The sequence below is a fragment of the Ranitomeya imitator genome, chromosome 1, assembly GCF_032444005.1.
Source record: "Ranitomeya imitator isolate aRanImi1 chromosome 1, aRanImi1.pri, whole genome shotgun sequence".
Classification (NCBI taxonomy): Eukaryota; Metazoa; Chordata; class Amphibia; order Anura; family Dendrobatidae; genus Ranitomeya; species Ranitomeya imitator.
Window position 1 is genome coordinate 757,301,106 of NC_091282.1, and position 25,396 is coordinate 757,326,501.

The following is a 25,396-nucleotide window of genomic DNA, read 5'->3' on the forward strand; positions in this document are numbered from 1 at the left end:
GGTCTCACAGATGCGATGCTTCGCTCTCTCTGTCCCCCGTATGACTGGTTACTTGAGCCTGTTTATAGGGTTTCTTAGATAACCCCACTCTGTAGGTGTCACCGTGCCTCCTGGGTGCAAGTGTGGACAGGTAACCTGCAGTTAGCTGTCCTGCCAGTCTCTGAAATAAGGCATAGAGGTCCTTACTCCCTCGGTGTTCCGGCTACCGGGATTTTGCACCTCAGAAGGACACAGCTTGAGCAGGACTGGTCCCCTTCTGGTATCCACTCCTTTGCTTCGACTTCCTTCACGCTCACTGCAATACAATTCTGCCTTTTAATGTTTTTGGGAGCTACATCTCTGAGGGCATGCACAGCTCCGTTGACCCTCTGTCCTCCTCAGACTACTGTCTGGAACTCAACTCCTACAGAACTCCTGTCTGGAGCTCTGTCACGAACTAACTCCCGTCTAGAACTGGCTAACTCTCCCTACAGACTACCAGTTACATATATATATATATATATATATATATATAGTGACCTAATAAATAGGAACAGAAGCTCCCCCTGGTGGCCTGGAGTATGGAATGCATTGCATGTTTGTGATACCGGGATGCAGTTATCCTTGCCTCCAAACGTAGCATCACTCTCCCCGAGAGGAAAGCAATACCACTGTGATGACCAGGACCCTGGGGCACCACAGGCACTTATTGTTATAGTGGAACTAAGGTTACTGTGACTATCAAAGGAGCACACATGGCAATATTACTTTCTAGGGGGCAAAATATGGGCACTGTTTTCTAGGGCACTTTCACCCAGCATTGCTATATTATAGAGGGGTGTTTAGAATTTAGAGGGCACACAGAACCACACAGCAGGGGCATTAATAGGGTCACATATAACAGCAGCGGCTCACTATTGGAGTATCAGGTGCGGTAATAGGGTCATATATGGCAGCAGCGGCTCAGTATTGGGGTATCAGGTGCAGTAATAGGGACACATACGGCAGCACAGGCTCAGTATTGGGGTATCAGGTGCAGTAATAGGGACACATACGGCAGCAGCGGCTCAGTATTGGGATATCAGCAGGATGAGGAGGAGTTTGTGCATTTTGGGAATAGATGATGATGGGGCTGGAATGTGAGAAGTGAAATGTGTCTTTGTTGTATTCTCTGCAGGTGAGTTGTTGCTGGAAGAAGTTGTCATGTCGGTCTGGGCCAGATGGAAAAGACGGGAAAAGTGATGACTCCATCATAAAGAACGTCAGCGGTAAGTCATTATCTGTAACTGTGCTGTGATCTATGTTCTGTAGGGCTGGTATCTACCACTGACCATATGGCGGTAATATCCATGTTGGTCTTTGTATAGAGATTATCTTCAGAAATAGCGCGGTCATCTGCTGAGGTTCTCCTCCACTATTAGGTCACATCGCCCAGCTGTAATCAAGGATACCTGGTTAGGGGCCCACTCAGAAGCTTTGCCCTCCCTGGACCAACACCCTAGCTATGCCTCTGGATAATCTATATATATAAGAGGCATTGTGATTTCTCGCTAATCCCACCCCTGCACAGTAGCTCCGCCTCCCACCACATCACCACACACACAATCCCACCCCCACCTCATTACCACACACAATCCCGCCCCCCACCACATCACCAAACACAATCCCGCCCCCAACACATCACCATACACAATCTCGCCCCCAAACCCATCACCACACACAATCCTGCCCCCCCACCACATTACCACACACAATCCCGCCCCCCAACACATCACCACGCACAATCTCGCCACCCAACCCATCACCACGCACAATCTCGCCCCGCAACCTATCACCATGCACAATCACGCCTCCCACCCCATCACCACCCATAATCCCACCCCCCACCCCATCACAACCCATAATAACGCCCCCCACCCCTTCACCACCCATAATCCCACCCCCCACCCCATCACCACCTATAATCCCGCCCCCACCCCATCACCACCCATAATCCTGACCCCCACCCCTTCACCACCCAAAAACCCGCCCACCATCCCTTCAACACCCATAATCCCACCCCCCCACCCCATCACCACCCATAATATAGCCCCGCCACCCTATCACCACCCATAATCCCGCCCCCCCACCCCATCACTACCCATAATCCTGCCCCCCCACCCCATCACCACCCATAATCCTGCCCCCCACCCCATCACCACCCATAATACCACCCCCCACCCCTTCACCACCCATAATCCTGCCCCCCACCCCATCACCACCCACAATAACTCCCCCCCACCCCATCACTACCCATAATAACACCCACCACCCCATCACCACCCATTATCCTGGCCCCCACCACATCACTACTCATAATACCGCCCCCCCACCCTATCACCGCCCATAATTCCGCTTCCCCACCCCATCACCACCCATAGTCCCGCCCCCAACCCCATCACCACCCATAATACCACCCCCCACCCCATCACCACCCATAATACAGCCCCCCCTCCCCATCACCACTCATAATCCCGCCACCCCACCCCATCACCACCCATAAGACCGCCCCCCCACCCATTCACCACCCATAATCCCGCCCCCCACCCCTTCACCACCCATAATCCCGCCCTCCCACCCCTTCACCACCCATAATGCCGCTTTCCCACCCCTTCTCCACGCACAAGGTTTATATTAGATAGCAATGAGCGTGCCGAGCGTTAGCTGGCTGGAAACAGCTAGTACCATATATTGTCATCATTCATTCTGAAAATTATCAATTCAAGGGGAAAACTTGTCTTTGGCTAATACAAACTTTACCATTACTAACATTAGAGATTACAGTTGGTGTTCGTGAAGTTCTGTGGAGCATTATAATCATCAGTTTGGGAGAACTTGCAGTAGAATGTCTGTGCCTGCATCGTGCAAATCTTTTCTCCATAGAGTTTTAAAAGCACCAACAGTTACCCTCAATCTCAGTAACATGAAAATCTGTTTTCAGTGAATACACGTTTTCCCATTACTGATGCAGGAGATGAAAGTTGGTATCCATGAAGTACTATGGAGAATTGTGACTGTTGTTTCAGGAGAACTTGCAGCATAACGGTCGGCTACCAGCTCCTCCTTCCTCCGTAGAACTTTAAAAGCACCGACTGTCATCACCTATCTCCGTAATGGGAAAATCTGTCTTAAATGAACACAGATTTTACCCCTGAATTGAGAATTCCCTGACAAGATATATTATATAGATGCTTGCCCGGGATCCTGACATTTGAGTGTTGCCGGTGACCATGAGAGTTTGCAGGACCCTAGTCTAGCTGCCACGTAGCACTGGTGTGGACACTGAACCAGGCGCCTAAGATTCTTTTTGCGCAGCTTTCCTTAGTGGTGTGGAAACTATGCATTCCCTCTGTCAAAAGCCCCATTAAAAACAGTGGACATTCCCTTCAAAACTGAAAAATGTAAAAAAAATAAATAAATTTGACTTCCTTTTCAGAAACCCCAAGTTTTTTCATCAAAGTTTTCATTTGGACAATGTTAATCCTCTGTCCACCTGCTTTTGATATTGAACTTTCCCAAAAACGTCCAACAATGTCTTCCCCCGCAATGTTACAAATCGTTTATGTTTTTTATGAATACCGGATGACGACACTCCATTGACTTTAGCAGTGATATATTATCATGCTTCCTTTGTAATGAATGACAAGCAGGTGTAATTGTGGCCCTAAACATCTCTGATCTCAGCTGTCTGACGACCATTTCTGGCGTTTCTGCCACAAAACACAGTATTCAGTATAGGAATCATATCACCTCTCGGTAGTAAATCATAGCCTATCGCGCTATAAAACAATATATTCTGTGCCTCTGAGTGAATATCATGGACTTTTCTTTTGATTTAAAAGACCTTTTCAAGTTATATGTTGTCTGTGTGAAAAAAAAATTCATATCAATTTTTGAAGTCTTCTCAAGTGACCCCCATTGCTTGTTCATCACTTGAAAAGCGTTTGCGGGAATCTGTGAATATTCCTGCAAATTGGTGTCTTGGGGGGGAGGGAAATGTTCTCAATGGTGGGAATGATGTGTGCGCCTCAGCTAGACAGGTGACATCTCCAGGTATCTACTACAATTTCCATACAGTGTTGACAAGGGATGTGAAAGCTCTATTTATGTTTCCTCGTAGAAAGAAATTAAGGTAAATTTATTGTCTGTCCTGACTGAAGATGAAGCATTTACTTGTTTTGAAACTAAGTTTCGAAGATTTGAAACAAGAGTTTTTGTAAGGAGTCTGAAGAAAGAATTGTACTGAAATATGGAATAGTCATGAAGAAATAAATATTTGTATCAAGAGGAATAGTATTTTGCACTTATCAGATCCTTGCTGAGTTTCGAAGGCAAGCACCAGAGAGGAATGACTGTTTGGATCATGTGAAGCTCATATTCGTCCATCAAAGTGCCCCTTTGCTTTGCCATGCCTCTGGACACACCCACTTGTCCATTCTAAATGCCCAATTCTATGCTTCTAAAAGTCCAGGAGGCAGGGCTGACCTTAGGGGCAGGCAAATTAGGCAAATGTCTAAGGCTCCTGCTTCTGCAGCCCCTTTATGAGGTGCACAGAGGTGTACAGCATTACTTAAAGTGAATAATGCTGTGCACCCTCTGTAGTCCCTGTGTACATCTCTCTCCCTCTTCTCTGGCAGTGTCATGGTCAAAAGTTGAGAGTGAGGGGGAGTGCCCGTCTCACATCAGAACAGTGTGCAGCCAGTAGTCCTGTTTGTGTCCCCCTCATCATCATGGCTGATCCTAAACGACTCACTGCTGTCATGATCCAGTCTGGGTTTTGGAGTCCTGTCTGCCCTTTATCAGGTCTGATCATGTCAAGGGTTAACTTTGCTCTGCCTCATTCTGGCTTCAGGTTTGCTATTTAGGCCTGCTGCATTGTGAAGGCGGTATCAGTTATATTTTCTACCTAGGGCGTGTGTATCTGACTCTGGTAGTACCCTTTTCCACTTTCTGATCTTGCCCATGCCTATTCCTCCTTCCCTGCCCATCCTGTCTTAGTCTTCCCTTATTGCTGTTGGATTTCCTGGTGTTTGACTCGGCTTTGACTCTGACTTGACTTTGCCTCTTGTCACTAGTACTTCTGCCTTTTGTCTGGTATTGACCCTTTGGCTCTCCACTGACTCTGTGCTTGTTTTTCCCCTTTGTACTCTGTTACGGTCTAGGTTTTGACTCGGCTTGTTTGACTATTCTGCTGGCACCTGGTGGTAGCTTCGCTGTAGCACTGCAGGTCTGCTCTTGCAGATTTGATACTATCCTTTCACTGTATTGCCATCTAGTGGAAGTTGCAGTTACCTGCATAGCTGCAGCGTGACAACTGCATTGTGATTTATACAGACATCACTAGAGAGAGCTCACAGCATTGAGATTTATACAGACACCACTTGACAGAGCTCACAGCATTAAGATGTATACATCCACTGCTGGAGAGAGCTCACTGCATGGGGATTTATATATCTGTAAGGGGGTGACTGAGGCTGTCATGTACGTCCCCCTCTTTGAACAGTCTTCACATTGAATGTCTGCAGTTCCATAGCATTGGTGACTGTTTATGTTTTCATGTAATTTTGGGGTAATGTGTATGTACTGTATATGTGTTATGCATAGGGTTAGGGAAAGGTATAGAGGATAGAATATAAGGGTAGACAATCTTTGTGATAGAATAGTGGGGCACATTAGAGATAGGGAATGAGAGTCTTAGAATAGGTATAGTTAGCATAAGGGGTTTTACAGGCTTGGAGGAGTTACAGATGGGTGGAGCGTAGAGCAGTAAGATATAGTGAAGGGACTTCCTGGTTAGTGAGCAAAGCCCGGGCAGCCATGCCCCGGGAAAGGTGATGTACAAGAGGACAGTCTGATAGCTGTGGGGGTAAATTTGCTAAGGCAAGAAGGGACTCCAGGCTGAGTGGCATGCAGGCAGTCACCAACTTAAATGGAAACCATTCCCAAGAAGGATCCGGGACCTAATACTGGGACTGGGCAAAGCTGAGACAGCGAGCCTTTTACCTTTTCCTTTTGAAACCGGAAAAGGGGAATGGGAGAAAGCTGGTGGGCCTAAAGGCATGAACATTACAGGATAAGGAGTGTCCAGGAAGAGCAGTGTTTGCCATGACAGGACAGGGATTGTCCAGGAAAAGCAGTGATTGCCAAGAAGGAAGGGAGAGCACTTAGCAATGTCACTATGTATGCACTGTGCTGCATCTGTGATGTAAACCCTGTTAATGAGTAAAGGTGAACTGTTAAGAAAGGACATTGAATCCAGAGTAGTTTGTGATACCCATGGATCTGAAGCCGGAATGATAGAAGCAGAGGGGACTCCGGCAACTAATGTGAGTTTTCTGCTGTGTACGTTGAACATACAACAGGTGGGGCATTATACTTCATTTGTGGGGCGCTGGGGTGTGGGAGTGCTAGAGCTTGTTGCCACAACTACCACCCTGGCCGCCTTACAAAATTAGTGCAGTCGGCAGGATTGCGATGCCTTGTATGCAGAGAGTGGAGGTGCCTTGTAAATGGCAAAGTTGGTGGCCATTAGAGACTTCAAGATGGCACCGAACGCTGACATGAAGATGGCTGTCAGTGGTGTGAAAGATGGGAGTGGTGCTGCCCATCGTGGCCATCCTAAACAAGAAATGGCATGAAGACAAGCTTGGCAGAAGCAGTGGCCTGAGCTGAGGCCATGTCCCCTGGTGTCTGGTGCCTGCCTGAGATGGGCACGGCACAGGAAGAAGCCCTGACCCCTACAGCAGATTCCTGATGAACGGGAGGAATCTGAAGCCGAACAGTCGGAGCAGCCGGAAGTGGCTCCACACACAAGCGGGCGGGGTCCAGAAGGGCAGGACGGCATGTCCAGAAGAGAGACGCCATTACAGAGCGCGTTACTTGTCCCCATGCAGCAGCAGAGTAATTCTTTCCATGGAGGAATCGGACAGCAGGACTGGGAGCGGTCCGTGGCCCAGTCGAAGTCAGACTCGTGCCCCACAAGCTGATGGAAGGCAGAGCTAGTGCAGTGGTTCCCATTTGGCTGGCCGATGAGGAATATCTTGAGGCGCTGGAGCACCACAGATGCAGAGAATCCTGAGCCAAAAGAAGCTGCCAAGAAAGCGGAATCAGTGGAAAGAAGGACTGTCGCAGCCGTGATCCTGAGTTCGAGCGGCCGCAGTGGAGGACCGTCGCAGCCATATGCAGTCACAGTGAGTGCGACACCTTTGGTGTAGGAAGGAGGGGTTTGGGTTCCTTCAGAACTGGGCCGACTTCTCAGTTGGCTACAGGCTCTACGCTAGGGACGGGATGCACCTCAATGAGGAGGGTGCAGCTGTGCTGGGGGAGAAAATGGCTAGAAGGTTGGAGGAGTGTTTAAACTAGGAATTGGGGGGGAGGGTATTCAATTTATAGGAGGGGAAGATAGTGCAGACAGAGACCTGGGCACAAATAAGGAAGTTGGGGGTGGCGGTGGCATGGGGGTGGGGTTAGAACAGTTAATAATTTAAGAAAGAATAGAGGTACAGAGAGGAACATCAAGTGCATGTATTCTAAAGGTACCTTCACACTAAACGATATCGCTAGCAATCCATGACGTTGCAGCGTCCTCGCTAGCGATATCGTTTAGTTTGACACACAGCAGCGATCAGAATCCTGCTGTGATGTCGTTGGTCGGGGCTAGAGGGCCAGACCTTTCTTTGGTCGCTGGCTCTCCCGCTGACATCGCTGAATCGGCGTGTGTGACACCGATTCAGCGATTTCTTCGCTGGTAACCAGGGTAAACATCGGGTTACTAAGCGCAGGGCCGCGCTTAGTAACCCGATGTTTACCCTGGTTACCATCCTAAAAGTAAAAAAAACAAACGCTACATACTTACCTACCGCTGTCTGTCCTCCGGCGCTGTGCTTTCCTGCACTCACTGTGAGCACAGCGGCCGGAAAGCAGAGCGGTGACGTCACCGCTCTGCTTTCCGGCTGCCCGGCGCTCACAGCCAGAGCAGAGAAGCAAAGCGCCGGGGACAGACAGCGGTAGGTAAGTATGAAGCGTTTGTTTTTTTTACTTTTAGGATGGTAACCAGGGTAAACATCGGATTACTAAGCGCGGCCCAGCGCTTAGTAACCCGATGTTTACCCTGGTTACCGGCATCGTTGGTCGCTGGAGAGCGGTCTGTGTGACAGCTCTCCAGCGACCAAACAGCGACGCTGCAGCGATCCGGATCGTTGTCTGGATCGCTGCAGCGTCGTTTAGTGTGAAGGTACCTTAATGCCAGAAGCCTCGCCAACAAAATGGACGAATTAGAACTAATGTTGTTGGAGCATAATTATGACATGGTGGGGATATCTGAGACATGGCTGGATGAGAGCCATGACTGGGCTGTTAACTTGCAGGGCTATAGCCTGTTCAGAAATGACCGTACAGATAAGCGAGGGGGAGGGGTGTGTCTGTATGTAAAATCGTCCTTAAAACCCATCCTGCGTGATAATATAGGTGAATTTAATGAAAATGTAGAATCCCTGTGGGTGGAGATAAGGGGAGGGGGAAAAAATAATAAATTACTGATAGGGGTTTGTTATAAATCTCCAAAAATAATGAAAGCAATGGAGAATATCCTCATAAAGCAAATAGATGAAGCTGCGACTCAAGGAGAAGTCATTATTATGGGGGACTTCAACTACCCTGAAATAGATTGGGGAACAGAAACCTAGAGTTCCAGGTTTTTGACAACTATGAGTGACAATTACCTTTCACAACTGGTTCAGGACCCAACAAGAAGGGGGGCACTGCTAGACCTAATATTAACCAACAGGCCAGACCGCATATCAAATATAAGGGTTGGGGGTCACTTGGGAAACAGCGATCCCAAAATAATAAGTTTTCATGTATCCTTTAATAAGATTTGTAGTAGAGGGCTTACAAGGACACTAAATTTCAGGAGGGCAAATTTCCAACAGATGAGAGAGGATCTTGGTGCAATTAACTGGGACGATATACTGAGACATAAAAATACACAAAGAAAATGGGAGACGTTTATTAGCATCCTGGATAAGACCTGTGCACAGTATATACCGTATGGGAATAAACATACTAGAAATAGGAGGAAACCAATATAGCTAAATAGAGCTGTAATGAGCGCAATAAGTGACAAAAAGAAAGCATTTAGAGAATTAAAGGAAGTAGGTAGTGATGAGGCATTAAATAAATACAAAAAATTAAATAAATTCTGTAAAAAGCAAATCAAGGCAGCAAAGATTGAGACAGAGAGACTCATTGCCAGAGAGAGTAAAAATAATCCTAAAATATTCTTTAACTACATAAATAGTAAGAAACTAAAAAATGATAGTGTTGGCCCCCTTAAAAATAGTCTGGGTGAAATGGTGGATGAGGATGAGGAAAAAGCCAATATGCTAAATGACTTTTTTTCATCAGTATTTACACAAGAAAATCCCATGGCAGACAAAATGTCTAGTGATAAAAATTCCCAATTAAATGTCACCGGCTTAACCCAGCAGGAAGTGCGGCGGCGCCTAAAAATCACTAAAATTGACAAATCTCCGGGCCCGGATGGGATACACCCCCGAGTACTGCAGGAATTAAGTACAGTCATTGATAGACCATTATTTTTAATCTTTAGAGACTCCATAATAACAGGGTCTGTACCACAGGACTGGCGTATAGCAAATGTGGTGCCAATATTCAAAAAGGGGACAAAAACTGAACTCGGAAATTATCGGCCAGTAAGCTTAACCTCTACTGTGGGTAAAATCCTGGAGGGAATTCTAAGGGATGCTATACTGGAGTATCTGAAGAGGAATAACCTCATGACCCAGTATCAGCACGGGTTTACTAGGGACCGTTCATGTCAGACTAATTTGATCAGTTTCTATGAAGAGGTAAGTTCCGGATTGGACCAAGGGAACCCAGTGGATGTAGTGTATATGGACTTTTCAAAAGCTTTTGATACGGTGCCACACAAAAGGTTGATACATAAAATGAGAATAATGGGGATAGGGGAAAATATGTGCAAGTGGGTTGAGAGCTGGCTCAGGGATAGGAAACAAAGGGTGGTTATTAATGGGGCACGCTCGGACTGGGTAGCGGTTAGCAGTGGGGTACCACAGGGGTCAGTATTAGGCCCTCTTCTTTTTAACATATTTATTAATGACCTTGTAGGGGGCATTCAGAGTAGAATTTCAATATTTGCAGATGACACTAAACTCTGCAGGGTAATTAATACAGAGGAGGACAATTTTATATTACAGAATGATTTATGTAAACTAGAAGCTTGGGCTGATAAATGGCAAATGAGCTTTAATGGGGATAAATGTAAGGTCATGCACTTGGGTAGAAGTAATAAGATGTATAATTATGTGCTTAATTCTAAAACTCTGGGCAAAACCGTCAATGAAAAAGACCTGGATGTATGGGTGGATGACAAACTCCTATTCAGTGGCCAGTGTCAGGCAGCTGCTACAAAGGAAAATAAAATAATGGGATGCATTAAAAGAGGCATAGATGCTCATGAGGAGAACATAATTTTACCTCTATACAAGTCACTAGTTCGACCACACTTAGAATACTGTGCACAGTTCTGGTCTCCGGTGTTTAAGAAAGACATAGCTGAACTAGAGCGGGTGCAGAGAAGAGCGACCAAGGTTATTAGAGGACTGGGGGGTCTGCAATACCAAGATAGGTTATTACACTTTGGGCTATTTAGTTTGGAAAAACGAAGACTAAGGGGTGATCTTATTTTAATGTATAAATATATGAGGGGACAGTACAAAGACCTTTCTGATGATCTTTTTAATCATAGACCTGAAACAGGGATAAGGGGGCATCCTCTGCGTTTGGAGGAAAAAAGGTTTAAGCATAATAACAGATGCGGATTCTTTACTGTGAGAGCAGTGAGACTATGGAACTCTCTGCCGTATGATGTTGTAATGAGTGATTCATTACTTAAATTTAAGAGGGGACTGGATACCTTTCTGGAAAAGTATAATGTTACAGGGTATATACACTAGATTCCTTGATAGGGCGTTGATCCAGGGAACTAGTCTGATTGCCGTATGTGTAGTCGGGAAGGAATTTTTTTCCCCAATGTGGAGCTTACTCTTTGCCACATGGGTTTTTTTTGCCTTCCTCTGGATCAACATGTTAGGGCATGTTAGGTTAGGCTATGGGTTGAACTAGATGGACTTATAGTCTTCCTTCAACCTTAATAACTATGTAACTATGTAACCTATACTCACACCAGTGTCCGCACCTGCTCCTGCCCCGGGAACCTGCTCCGGTCCCCGCATCTTCCCACAGCGGCTAACCAGATGAGCCCTGGGCTCTTACAGCGAGATACATTTGGTGGCTGACAGGAGTAGTGGAGAAGAAACGGTAGGAGTGCTGGATACATGAGGAGCTGTGGTGCCCCGGTGGAGAAACTGTGTCCGGCCGGATGACACGCAGCCAGCTGAGGTACTTTAACCATTCAAGAGGATATGGGTTCATCCAAGAGGTCGAGACTGGGGACAAGATTTATGTTTACATCGGGTCCATTACACATAAGGGTCCCTTGCAAGAGTGGGACCAGGTGACTTTTATAAGAAAGGAAGGACCATAGGGACCGTATGCTGTGGCGATCACAATGGTTGCCAGTGCTGAGGAAAGATGGAAGGCCCAGCATGATCATGGTCCCCTGGAACAGCCGCAGCCCCTACAGAAAGCCAGATGGCAGAGGCGCCCTTAAAAGAAGCGGTGGCCACAGTTGGGTCATGGGAGTTGGAAGCTCCAAGTTCTCTGAGCTGGCTGCTGGTGAAGGAAAGGAGTCGGAGCCACAGTGGAGAGTCTTCCTTCTGTGGGTCTTTGTGCCACACCTTCATTATCATTCAGAGCCAAAATGCGGCCAATTACGCCAGTCGTCGGCCCTGTATTGAGTAGAGGCGACCCCTTTAAGTAATATTGTGCTAGTTGCACCCAGTGAAAACAAACAAGAGACTGTTCTGTGTCTCCTGAAGGGCAAGGAGCCCTGAATGGCACCAGGACCAGGTGTCAGTGCAGTTGAGTGACTTTTGTTTTCCACCTCCTCCAAGTTTCTTTGCGCATGGTTGCGCATCCCCTGCTGGATTACGGGACTACAAGCCTGAAAGAGTTCATCACCTTTGGCAACAAGAATGGACTGTGTGGCTGCTCCATGTTTTACCCTGAATTGTTGTTGTTTTAACCCTGAACTTCCCCTGGGTGTGTAAGAGCAGTGCACTTGTTTTAAAGGGACCTTACTCGGTTAAAGGAGGGAGGGGGAAATCTAAGCAGGAGGACCCAAAGAGTGAGCCGGGTCAGGACTGGCCAACGGGCCTGGGATATTTTTGTGGGAACAATGTGTGTTCGGGTCCCAGGAGCAGGGGGACTGGAGTCAGTCAGACCCATGTTTAAGGGATAAAATAAACCTGGGACTCTATGTTCCAGGGTTCCAACCAAGTGGAACTGGGGTCATGGTTGACCCACAAGAAGCGTTGGACTGAGACCTTATGTTTTAAATATGCAATTGGTGTTTTACAGATGCCGACTTGGTTGGGGATAACCATATCTTAGGAGGGAGGAGTGTAAGGGGGTGACAGAGGCCATCATGTACCTCCCTTCTCTTTGAACAATATTCACATTGAATGTGTGCAGTTCTATAGCGTTTCTGACTGTTTGTGTTTTCATGTAATGTTGCTGTAATGTGTATGTACTGTATATGCGTTGTGCATAGGGTTAGGGAAAGGTATAGCGGATAGAATAAAAGGGTAGACAGTCTTGGGGATAGCATAGTGGGGCAGATTAGAGATAGGGAATGAGAGTCTTAGAATAGGTATAGTTAGCATAAGGGCTTTTACTGCCCGGGAGGAGTTGGAGATGGGTGTACTGTATCGCAGTAGGATATAGTGAAGGTGCTTCCAGGTTAGTGAGCAGAGCCTAGGTAGCCATGCCCTGGGCAAGGTGAAGTACAAGAGGACAGTCTGATAGCCATGGGGGTAAATTTGCTAAGGCAAGAAGGGACCCCAGGCTGAGTGGCATGCAGGAGGTGACCAACTTAAACGGTAACCATTCCCAAGAAGGATCCGGGGGCCTACGGCTGGGACTAGGCAAAGCTGAGAAGGCGAACCTTTTACCTTTTCCTTTTGAAACTGGACAAGGGGAATGGGAGGAAGCTGGTGGGCCTAAAGGCACAGACGTCAGGGGACAGGGATTTTCCAGGAAGAGCAGTGATTGCCAGGATGGGGCAGGGATTGTCCAGGAAGAGCAGTGATTGCCAGGACTGGACAGGGATTGTCCATGAACAGCAGTGATTGCCAGGACAGGACAGGGATTGTCCAGAAAAAGCAGTGAGTGCCAGAAAGGCAGGGAGAGCCCTTAGCAGGGAGAGCCCTTAGCAGGGAGAGCCCTTAGGAATGTCACTATGTACGCACTGTGCCGTATCTATAATACAAATTAGTAAAGGTGAACTGTTAAGAAAGGACATTGAATCTGGAATAGTTTGTGAGACCCGTGGATCTGGAGCTGGAACAAAAGAAGCAGAGGGGACTCCGGCAACTAATGTGAGTGTTCTACTGCGTATGTTGTACATACAACAGAAGGGACATTATACTTAATTTGTGGGGCGCCAGGGTGTGGGAACGCTACAGCTTGTTGCCACGACTACCACCCTGGCCACATTACATATCCACTGCTAGCCTAGAGGGAGCTCATTGCATAGGGATTTACACAGTCATCACTAGAGAGAGGTCACTGCATTGGGATTTATATAGTGGCCACTTGGGGACCTTACTGTAATGAGATGTATGAATCCACCACTAGAGGGAACTCACTGCATTGAAATTTATACATGCACCACTAGTGGCAGCTTACTACATTGGGTTTTATAAAGTCACCACTTGCGTGTGCTAACTGCACTGAAATTTATACAGCCACCACTAGAGAGAGAGATCGCTGTATTAAGATTCACACAGCCACCACTAGGGGGCAGCATTCTGGAATGCTGTAGATAAGTGTTATGGACCTGGTGGTTAGGAGCACCCGAAATGACCTGATGGTTAAACTAACACAGGACAAGCTCTGGGAAGTGGGAGCTCTGCTGACCGCAACCCCTAATCCTATCACACACACTAGAAATAGCCGTGGAGCGTACCTAACTCTGCCTAGACGCCTCTTCACAGCCTAGGAGTTAACTACCCTGTTGTGAATTCTGTGGCAGAGCTCCCTCCTGTGGTCACAAGTGGTACTTCGGCTGATTCTCTCTGTGAGCTTCTGTTGGTGGAGGGAAGTGGTACTGCGGCTTCTGAGTTTCCTCCCTCAGGTGATCTGGTGAGGTCGTTAGGTGCTTCTCTACTTAACTCCACCTAATGCTTTGATCCTGGCTTCCTGTCAATGTTCCAGTGTTGGACTTGCTTTTCCCTGGATCATTCCTGTGGCCTGCTGCTCTGCATAGCTAAGTTCTTCTTTGCTATTTGTTTGCTATTTTTTCTGTCCAGCTTGTCTAATTTGTTGCTGGAAGCTCTGGGACGCAAAGGGTGTACCTCCGTGCCGTTAGTTCGGTACGGAGGGTCTTTTTGCCCCCTTTGCGTGGTTCTCTTTAGGGTTTTGTGTAGACCGCAAAGTTACCTTTTCTATCCTCGCTCTGTTAAGAAAGTCGGACCTCACTTTGCTGAATCTATTTCATCTCTACGTTTGTCTTTTCATCTTAACTCACAGTCATTATATGTGGGGGGCTGCCTTTTCCTTTGGGGTATTTCTCTGAGGCAAGGTAGGCTTATTTTCTATCTTCAGGCTAGTTAGTTTCTCAGGCTGTGCCGAGTTGCATAGGCAGTGTTAGGCGCAATCCACGGCTGCCTCTAGTGTTGTTTGGAGAGGATTAGGGATTGCGGTCTGCAGAGTTCCCACGTCTCAGAGCTCGTTCTATGATTTTGGGTTATTGTCAGATCACTGTATGTACTCTGACCGCTATGTCCATTGTGGTACTGAATTGCCTGTCATAACAGTACAGGAAGCCAAAAGTACTAATGATTCTCAATAGAGGGAAAAAAGAAGTTCTGAGACCATTTTTTTTTCTTTGCACTGTGTTTTGCCTTTTTTTCCCCCTAGACATTTGGGGGGGTTCAGTACACAGGTGTAGCGATGGACATTAGAAGTCTGTCTTCATTTGTGGATCAGCTCTCGGCAAGTGTACAAAAGATTCAAGACACTATTGATCAGAAATCTATGTTAGAACCAAGAATTCCTATTCCTGATTTGTTTTTTGGAGATAGAACTAAGTTTCTGAGTTTCAAAAATAATTGTAAATTATTTCTGGCCTTGAAACCTCGCTCCTCTGGTGATCCAGTTCAACAGGTTTTGATTGTTATTTCTTTTTTGCGCGGCGACCCTCAGGACTGGGCGTTTTCTCTTGCGCCAGGAGATCCTGCATTGAGTAATATCGATGCGTTTTTCCTGGTGCTCGGATTGCTGTACGATGAACCTAATTCAGTGGATCAGGCAGAGAGAAATTTGCTGGCTCTTTGTCAGGGTCAGGATGAGATAGAGGTATATTGTCAGAAATTTAGAAAGTGGTCCGTGCTCACTCAATGGAATGAATCTGCGCTGGCAGCTATGTTCAGAAAGGGTCTCTCTGAAGCCCTTAAGGATGTCATGGTGGGATTTCCTATGCCTGCTGGTTTGAATGAGTCTATGTCTTTGGCCATTCAGATCGGTCGACGCTTGCGTGAGCGTAAATCTGTGCACCATTTGGCGGTATTACCTGAGCTTAAACCTGAGCCTATGCAGTGCGATAGGACTTTGACCAGAGTTGAACGGCAAGAACACAGACGTCTGAATGGGCTGTGTTTCTACTGTGGTGATTCCACTCATGCTATCTCTGATTGTCCTAAGCGCACTAAGCGGTTCGCTAGGTCTGCCACCATTGGTACAGTACAGTCAAAATTCCTTCTGTCCGTTACCTTGATCTGTTCTTTGTCATCGTATTCTGTCATGGCATTTGTGGATTCAGGCGCTGCCCTGAATTTGATGGACTTGGAGTATGCTAAGCGTTGTGGGTTTCTCTTAGAGCCCTTGCAGTGTCCTATTCCATTGAGAGGAATTGATGCCACGCCTTTGGCCAAGAATAAGCCTCAATACTGGACCCAGCTGACCATGTGCATGGCTCCTGCACATCAGGAGGTTATTCGCTTTCTGGTGTTGCATAATCTGCATGATGTGGTCGTGTTGGGGTTGCCATGGCTACAAGCCCATAATCCAGTATTAGATTGGAAATCCATGTCGGTGTCCAGCTGGGGTTGTCAGGGGGTACATGGTGATGTTCCATTTCTGTCAATTTCGTCATCCACCCCTTCTGAGGTTCCAGAGTTCTTGTCTGATTACCGGGATGTATTTGATGAGCCCAAGTCCGATGCCCTACCTCCGCATAGGGATTGTGATTGTGCTATCAATTTGATTCCTGGTAGTAAATTCCCAAAAGGTCGACTGTTTAATTTATCCGTGCCTGAGCACGCCGCTATGCGCAGTTATGTGAAGGAATCCCTGGAGAAGGGGCATATTCGCCCGTCATCGTCACCATTAGGAGCAGGGTTCTTTTTTGTAGCCAAGAAGGATGGTTCGCTGAGACCTTGTATAGATTACCGCCTTCTAAATAAGATCACGGTTATATTTCAGTACCCCTTGCCATTGTTATCTGATTTGTTTGCTCGGATTAAGGGGGCTAGTTGGTTCACCAAGATAGATCTTCGTGGTGCGTATAATCTGGTGCGTATCAGGCGAGGAGATGAATGGAAAACTGCATTTAATACGCCCGAGGGTCATTTTGAGTATCTAGTGATGCCATTCGGACTTGCCAATGCTCCATCAGTGTTTCAGTCCTTTATGCATGACATCTTCCGAGAGTACCTGGATAAATTCCTGATTGTGTACTTGGATGACATTTTGATCTTCTCGGATGATTGGGAGTCTCATGTGAAGCAGGTCAGAACAGTTTTTCAGGTCCTGCGTGCTAATTCTTTGTTTGTGAAGGGATCAAAGTGTCTCTTTGGTGTGCAGAAGGTTTCATTTTGGGGGTTCATCTTTTCCCCTTCTACTATCGAGATGGATCCTGTTAAGGTCCAAGCCATCCATGATTGGACTCAGCCGACATCTCTGAAAAGTCTGCAAAAGTTCCTGGGCTTTGCTAATTTTTATCGTCGCTTCATCTGCAATTTTTCTAGTATTGCCAAACCATTGACCGATTTGACCAAGAAGGGTGCTGATTTGGTCAATTGGTCTTCTGCTGCTGTGGAAGCTTTTCAAGAGTTGAAGCGTCATTTTTTTCTTCTGCCCCTGTGTTGTGTCAACCAGATGTTTCTCTTCCGTTCCAGGTCGAGGTTGATGCTTCTGAGATTGGAGCAGGGGCTGTTTTGTCGCAGAGAGCTTCTGATTGCTCAGTGATGAAACCATGCGCTTTTTTTTCCAGGAAGTTTTCGCCTGCTGAGCGAAATTATGATGTGGGCAACCGAGAGTTGCTGGCCATGAAGTGGGCATTCGAGGAGTGGCGTCATTGGCTTGAAGGAGCTAAGCATCGCGTGGTGGTATTGACTGATCATAAGAACTTGACTTATCTTGAGTCTGCTAAGCGGTTGAATCCTAGACAGGCTCGTTGGTCGCTGTTTTTTGCCCGTTTTGACTTTGTGATTTCGTACCTTCCGGGCTCTAAAAATGTGAAGGCGGATGCTCTGTCTAGGAGTTTTGTGGCCGACTCTCCGGGTTTGTCTGAGCCGGCGGGTATCCTCAAGGAAGGAGTAATTGTGTTTGCCATCTCCCCTGATTTGCGGCGGGTGCTGCAAAAATTTCAGGCTAATAAACCTGATCGTTGTCCAACGGAGAGACTGTTTGTCCCTGATAGGTGGACCAATAAAGTTATCTCTGAGGTTCATTGTTCGGTGTTGGCTGGTCATCCTGGAATCTTTGGTACCAGAGAGTTAGTGGCTAGATCCTTTTGGTGGCCATCTCTGTCGCGGGATGTGCGTGCTTTTGTGCAGTCCTGTGGGATTTGTGCTCGGCTAAGCCCTGCTGTTCTCATGCCAGTGGGTTGCTTTTGCCCTTGCCGGTCCCGAAGAGGCCTTGGACACATATCTCTATGGATTTTATTTCTGATCTTCCCGTTTCTCAAAAGATGTCAGTCATTTGGGTGGTCTGTGATCGCTTTTCTAAGATGGTCCATCTGGTACCCTTGTCTAAATTGCCTTCCTCCTCTGATTTGGTGCCATTGTTCTTCCAGCATGTGGTTCGTTTACATGGCATTCCAGAGAATATCGTTTCTGACAGAGGTTCCCAGTTTGTTTCAAGGTTTTGGCGAGCCTTTTGTGGTAGGATGGGCATTGACTTGTCTTTTTCCTCGGCTTTCCATCCTCAGACTAATGGCCAGACCGAACGAACCAATCAGACCTTGGAAACATATCTGAAATGCTTTGTTTCTGCCGATCAGGATGACTGGGTGTCCTTTTTGCCTTTGGCTGAGTTCACCCTTAATAATCGGGCCAGCTCGGCTACCTTGGTTTCGCCATTTTTCTGCAATTCTGGGTTCCATCCTCGTTTCTCTTCAGTACAGGTTGAGTCTTCGGACTGTCCTGGTGTGGATACTGTGGTGGACAGGTTGCAGCAGATTTGGACTCATGTAGTGGACAATTTGACCTTGTCCCAGGAGAAGGCTCAATGTTTCGCTAATCGCAGACGCCGTGTGGGTCCCCGACTTCGTGTTGGGGATCTGGTTTGGTTATCTTCTCGTCATATTCCTATGAAGGTTTCCTCTCCTAAGTTTAAACCTCGTTTCATTGGTCCGTATAGGATTTCTGAGGTTCTTAATCCTGTGTCTTTTCGTCTGACCCTTCCAGATTCTTTTTCCATACATAACGTATTCCATAGGTCATTGTTGCGGAGATACGTGGCACCTATGGTTCCATCTGTTGATCCTCCTGCCCCGGTTTTGGTGGAGGGGGAATTGGAGTATATTGTGGAGAAGATTTTGGATTCTCGTGTTTCTAGACGGAAACTCCAGTATCTGGTTAAATGGAAGGGTTATGCTCAGGAAGATAATTCCTGGGTTTTTGCCTCTGATGTCCATGCTCCCGATCTTGTTCGTGCCTTTCATGTGGCTCATCCTGGTCGGCCTGGGGGCTCTGGTGAGGGTTCGGTGACCCCTCCTCAAGGGGGGGTACTGTTGTGAATTCTGTGGCAGAGCTCCCTCCTGTGGTCACAAGTGGTACTTCGGCTGATTCTCTCTGTGAGCTTCTGTTGGTGGAGGGAAGTGGTACTGCGGCTTCTGAGTTTCCTCCCTCAGGTGATCTGGTGAGGTCGTTAGGTGCTTCTCAACTTAACTCCACCTAATGCTTTGATCCTGGCTTCCTGTCAATGTTCCAGTGTTGGACTTGCTTTTCCCTGGATCATTCCTGTGGCCTGCTGCTCTGCATAGCTAAGTTCTTCTTTGCTATTTGTTTGCTATTTTTTCTGTCCCGCTTGTCTAATTTGTTGCTGGAAGCTCTGGGACGCAAAGGGTGTACCTCTGTGCCGTTAGTTCGGTACGGAGGGTCTTTTTGCCCCCTTTGCGTGGTTCTCTTTAGGGTTTTGTGTAGACCGCAAAGTTACCTTTTCTATCCTCGCTCTGTTAAGAAAGTCGGGCCTCACTTTGCTGAATCTATTTCATCTCTACGTTTGTCTTTTCATCTTAACTCACAGTCATTATATGTGGGGGGCTGCCTTTTCCTTTGGGGTATTTCTCTGAGGCAAGGTAGGCTTATTTTCTATCTTCAGGCTAGTTAGTTTCTCAGGCTGTGCCGAGTTGCATAGGCAATGTTATGCGCAATCCATGGCTGCCTCTAGTGTTGTTTGGAGAGGATTAGGGATTGCGGTCTGCAGAGTTCCCACGTCTCAGAGCTCGTTCTATGATTTTGGGTTATTGTCAGATCACTGTATGTGCTCTGACCGCTATGTCCATTGTGGTACTGAATTGCCTTTCATAACACTACCCCTAGAGATAGGAAATAAAGCCTACCTTGCCTCAGAGAAATTCCCCAAAGAAAAAGGCAGCCCCCCACAAATATTGACTGTGAGTTAAGATGAAAGTCACAAACACAGGAATGAAACAAGTTTCAGCAAAGGGAGGCCAGACTTACTAAACAGACTGAGGATAGAAAAGGTGACTTTGCGGTCAGCACAAAAAACTACAAAAAGACCACGCAGAGTGTGCACAAAGACCCCCGCACCGACTCACGGTGCGGAGTTGCCGCTCTGCATCCCAGAGCTTCCAGCTAGCAAGGCAAAATCATGATAGCAAGCTGGACAAGAAAACAAAGCACAACAAATAAACTAGCAGGGACTTAGCTTCTGCTGGAGTAGACAGGTCACAAGAAAGATCCAAGAGCGAACTGAACCAGTACTAGAACTAGAACATTGACAGCTGGCATGGAGTAACGATCTGAGTGGAGTTAAATAGAGCAGCCAGCCAAAGAATAAACTAGGTCACCTGTGGAAGGAACCTCAGAACCAGCAGCTCCACTCACAGCCACCAGAGGGAGTCCATGGACAGAACTCACCGAAGTACCATTCATGACCACAGGAGGGAGTTCGATAACAGAATTCACAACAGTACCCCCCCTTGAGGAGGGGTCACCGAACCCTCACCAGAGCCCCCAGGCCGATCAGGACGAGCCAAATGAAAGGCACGAACCAGATCGGCAGCATGAACATCAGAGGCAACAACCCAGGAATTATCTTCCTGACCATAACCCTTCCACTTGACTAGGTACTGGAGTTTCCGTCTCGAAATACGAGAATCTAAAATCTTCTCCACCACATACTCCAACTCCCCCTCGACCAACACCGGGGCAGGAGGGTCAACGGAGGGAACCATAGGCGCCACGTATCTCCGCAATAACGACCTATGGAACACATTATGGATGGTAAAAGAAGCTGGAAGGGCCAAACGAAATGACACAGGATTGAGAACTTCAGAAATCTTATAAGGACCAATGAAACGAGGCTTAAACTTAGGAGAGGAAACTTTCCTAGGAACATAACGAGACGACAACCAAACCAAATCCCCAACACGAAGTCGGGGACCAACACAGCGACGGTGGTTAGCGAAACGTTGAGCCTTCTCCTGGGACAATGTCAAATTGTCCACTACGTGAGTCCAAATTTGCTGCAATCTGTCCACCACAGAAGCCACACCAGGACAGTCCAAAGGTTCAACCTGCCCTGAAGAAAAACGAGGATGGAAACCAGAATTACAGAAAAAAGGCGAAACCAAAGTAGCCGAGCTGGCCCGATTTATTAAGGGCGAACTCAGCCAAAGGCAAGAAGGACACCCAATCATCCTGATCAGCAGAAACAAAGCATCTCAGATATGTCTCCAAAGTCTGATTGGTTTGTTCGGTTTGGCCATTTGTCTGAGGATGGAAAGCCGAAGAAAAAGACAAATCAATGCCCATCTTAGCACAAAAGGACCGCCAAAACCTCGAAACAAACTGGGAACCTCTTTCCGAGACGATGTTCTCCGGAATGCCATGCAAACGAACCACATGCTGGAAAAACAATGGCACCAAATCAGAGGAGGAAGGCAATTTAGACAAGGGTACCAAATGGACCATCTTAGAGAAGCGATCACAAACCACTCAGATGACCGACATCCTTTGAGAGACAGGGAGATCTGAAATAAAATCCATGGAAATATGCGTCCAGGGCCTCTTCGGGACCGGCAAGGGCAAAAGCAACCCACTGGCACGAGAACAGCAGGGCTTAGCCCGAGCACAAGTCCCACAGGACTGCACAAAAGAACGCACATCCCGTGACAAGGAAGGCCACCAAAAGGATCTAGCCACCAAATCTCTGGTACCAAAGATTCCACGATGACCAGCTAACACCGAACAATGAACCTCAGAGATAACTCTACTAGTCCATCTATCAGGGACAAACAGTTTCTCCGCTGGACAACGGTCAGGTCTATCAGCCTAAAATTTCTGCAGCACCCGCCGCAAATCAGGGGAGATGATCAGAAACAAAACCTCAGATACAGATACCATTACAATGCAATACAGTCCCGTCTGGACACCACAGGACTGATAGCGTAAATACCCTGAGATACTTCCTCAAATCTAACTAACCAAAGGACATGAATTATATTAACTAAAAAAAAATTTCCATATAAAATTGTATGTTTATTGGTGCAACGTAAGCAACACTAAAATATACAAGAAACACAATATCCAGATATATATACAAATAAACAACAGAAACATTTGAGTATAGAGAATGGGTGCAGTAAAAACAGTGTTGCACCATAGATATAGGAAGACAGGGGGGGGGGATTGATATAATGGGGGGGTCATAAGACCTATTGACACGAGAAGAACGCTGCCACAGGACTAAAATAGAATGCTCAGTGCTCAATCTATCCCCTCACAGCTATATGGAGTGTGAACGTTAAATCAAGTGAAAGGAGAATATCCTATAGTTCAACACATCCACGGTAAACAAGGAGTAAACTAAACCCATAACCCCATCTTACCCTTTTCCTTTTCCATAGTTCACAACACGAGCCCCTACGCGCGTTTCGCCCACAGCTTCATCGGGGGGCCCGCAGTAGTCAGACTGCACAAAAGAACGCACATCCCGTGACAAGGAAGGCCACCAAAAGGATCTAGCCACCAAATCTCTGGTACCAAAGATTCCACGATGACCAGCTAACACCGAACAATGAACCTCAGAGATAACTCTACTAGTCCATCTATCAGGGACAAACAGTTTCTCCACTGGACAACGGTCAGGTCTATCAGCCTAAAATTTCTGCAGCACCCGCCGCAAATCAGGGGAGATGGCAGACAAAATTACCCCCTCTTTGAGAATACCAGCCGGCTCAGGAACACCCGGAGAGTCAGGCACAAAACTCCTTGAAAGGGCATCAGCCTTCACATTCTTAGAGCCCGGAAGGTATGAAACCACAAAATCGAAACGGGAGAAAAACAGCGACCATCGAGCCTGTCTAGGATTCAACCGTTTGGCAGACTCGAGATAAGTCAAATTCTTGTGATCCGTCAAGACCACCACGCGATGCTTGGCTCCTTCAAGCCAATGTCCCCACTCCTCGAATGCCCACTTCATAGCCAACAACTCTCGATTGCCATCATAATTGCGCTCAGCAGGCGAGAACTTTCTAGAAAAGAAAGCACATGGTTTAATCACCGAGCCATCAGAACTTCTTTGAGACAAAACAGCCCCTGCTCCAATCTCAGAAGCATCAACCTCGACCTGAAACGGGAGCTAAACATCTGACTGGCACAACACAGGGGCAGAAGAAAAACGACGCTTCAACTCCTGAAAAGCCTCAACGGCCGCAGAGGACCAATTGACCACATCAGCACCTTTCTTGGTCAAATCAGTCAACGGTTTAACAACACTAGAAAAATTAGCGATGAAGCGACGGTAAAAATTAGTAAAGCCCAGGAACTTCTGCAGGCTCTTCACAGATGTAGGCGGAGTCCAATCATAAATGGCCTGAACCTTAACAGGGTCCATCTCGATAGTAGAAGGGGAAAAAATGAAACCTTCTGAACTCCAAAGAGACATTTAGACCCCTTCACAAACAAGGAATTTGCACGAAGGACCTGGAACACCATTCTGACCTGCCTCACATGAGACTTCCAATCATCCGAAAAGACCAAAATATCATCCAAATATACAATCATAAATCTATCCAGGTACTTTCGGAAGATGTCATTCATAAAGGACTGAAACACAGATGGAGCATTAGAAAGCCCGAATGGCATCACCAGGTACTCAAAATGGCCCTCGGGCGTATTAAATGCTGTTTTCCATTCATCGCCCTGTTTAATACGCACAAGATTATACGCCCCTCGAAGATCTATCTTGGTGAACCAAACAAATCAGACAGTAGCGGCAAAGGGTACTGAAATTTGACCGTGATCTTATTAAGAAGGCGGTAATCAATACAAGGTCTCAAAGAACCATCCTTCTTGGCCACAAAAAAGAACCCTGCTCCCAACGGTGATGACGACGGGCGAATATGCCCTTTCTCCAAGGACTCCTTTATATAACTCCGCATAGCGGCGTGTTCTGGCACAGATAAATTGAACAGTCGGCCCTTAGGAATCTTACTACCAGGAATCAAATTAATAGCACAATCGCAATCCCTATGAGGAGGTAGGGCACTGGATTTGGGCTCATCAAATACATCCCGGTAATCCGACAAAAACTCAGGGACTTCAGAAGGAGTGGAAGATGAAATTGACAGCAATGGAACATCACCATGTACCCCTTGACAACCCTAGCTGGACACAGACATTGATTTCCAATCCAACACTGGATTATGGACCTGTAGCCAAGGCAACCCCAAAACGGCCACATCATGCAGATTATGCAACACCAAAAAGCGAATATCCTCCTGATGTGCAGGAGCCATGCACATGGTCAATTGAGTCCAGTACTGAGGCTTATTCTTGGTCAAAGGCGTAGCATCAATTCCTCTGAATGGAATAGGATACTGCAAGGGTTCCAAGAAAAAACCACAGCGCCTGGCAAACTCCAAGTCCATCAAATTCAGGGCAGCGCCTGAATCCACAAATGCCATAACAGAATAGGACAACAAAGAGCAAATCAGAGTAACGGACAAAAGAAATTTAGACTGTAACGTACCAATGGTGGCAGACCTAGCGAACCGCTTAGTGCGCTTAGGACAATCGGAGATAGCATGAGGGAATCACCACAGTAAAAACACAGCCCATTCTGACGTCTGTGTTCTTGCCGTTTAGCTCTGGTCAAAGTCGTATCACATTGCATAGGCTCAGGCCTCTGCTCAGAGAATACTGCCAAATGGTGCACAGCTTTGCGCTCACGCAAGCGCTGATCGATCTGAATGGCCAAGGACATAGACTCATTCAGACCAGCAGGCGTGGGAAATCCCACCATGACATCCTTAAGGGCTTCAGAAAGACCCTTTCTGAAAATTGCCGCCAGGGCACACTCATTCCACTGAGTAAGCACAGACTACTTTCTAAACTTCTGACAATATACCTCCGCTTCATCCTGACCCTGACACAAAGCCAGCAAGATTTTCTCTGCCTGATCCACTGAATTTGGTTCATCATAAAGCAATCCAAGCGCCAGAAAAAACGCATCTACATCACGCAATGCAGGATCTCCTGGCGCAAGGAAAAATGCCTAGTCTTGAGGGTCACCACGCAACAAAGAAATAATGATTTTTACTTGCCGAACGGGGTCACCAGAGGAGCAGGGTTTCAAAGCAAGAAACAGTTTACAATTATTTTTGAAATTCAGGAATTTAGATCTATCCCCAGAAAACAAATCAGGAATTGGAATTCTAGGCTCTAACATCAGATTCTGA